The following is an 805-nucleotide window of genomic DNA, read 5'->3' as shown; positions in this document are numbered from 1 at the left end:
AGCAGTACACCAACTCCACCAGGTATGGGGGTCCCTTTACGAATAAGGAGACAAGGCCAGTCACCAGCTGAGAAAGCAGGCAACTACGAGGGAAGTAATACAGATGAGAGACAGCAAGAGCAAACTAGTAGTGGAGCTGGAAAAGGTCAACCAGGCATTCAAGGCATTCTACCAGGGGCTGTACACCTCCAAGCCACCAGCAGGGGACCTGAGGTTGAAGCAGTTCCTCAATGGACTGGACATCTGCTTGGGGATGTAGCTCAGTGGTAGAGCATGTGCTTCGCATGTGTGAGGTCCCAGGTTCAATCCCTGGCATCTCCAGAAAGCTGCATTTTCGGGGCAGCATGGTTAGCACTATGGCATTACAGCACCAGATTCCCAGGTTCGATTCCTGGCTTTGGGTCACCGTCTGTGCGGAGTATGCACCTTCTCTCCGTGTCTGCATGGGATTCCTGCGGGTGCTCCGGTTTCCTCCCACAAGTCCCGAAAGACATGCTGTTAGGGAATTTGGACATTCTGAGTTCTCCCTCTGTGTACCCAAAGCGACCAGGGGCTTTTCACAGTAATTTCATTGCAGTGTTAATGTAAGCCGACTTGTGACAATAATGATTATGATTATATAAGTTATAGAGATGGATAAGAGACAGGGGCTGGAAGCACGATTAGAACAGGGAGAAGTCATGAAGAGCATCAACTTCATGCAGGCGGGGAAGGTGCTGGGACCAGATGGATTCCTGGCGGATGTCAATGAAAAATTCACGGCAGCACTGGCCCAGCACCTGCGGGAGATGTTCACAGACACGCT

General features: G+C 51.1%; 1 non-coding gene across 1 annotated transcript; it reads left to right on the top strand.

The window, feature by feature from the left end:
* The first annotated feature begins 249 nt into the window (after positions 1 to 249).
* On the top strand, positions 250 to 321 carry trnaa-cgc (transfer RNA alanine (anticodon CGC)). Its single transcript has one exon. It is a non-coding gene; the product is annotated as a tRNA-Ala (tRNA).
* The last annotated feature ends 484 nt before the right edge of the window (positions 322 to 805 follow it).

The sequence above is a fragment of the Scyliorhinus torazame genome, chromosome 2 (assembly GCF_047496885.1).
Source record: "Scyliorhinus torazame isolate Kashiwa2021f chromosome 2, sScyTor2.1, whole genome shotgun sequence".
Taxonomy (NCBI): Eukaryota; Metazoa; Chordata; class Chondrichthyes; order Carcharhiniformes; family Scyliorhinidae; genus Scyliorhinus; species Scyliorhinus torazame.
This window is presented reverse-complemented; position numbering and strand designations above follow the sequence as displayed.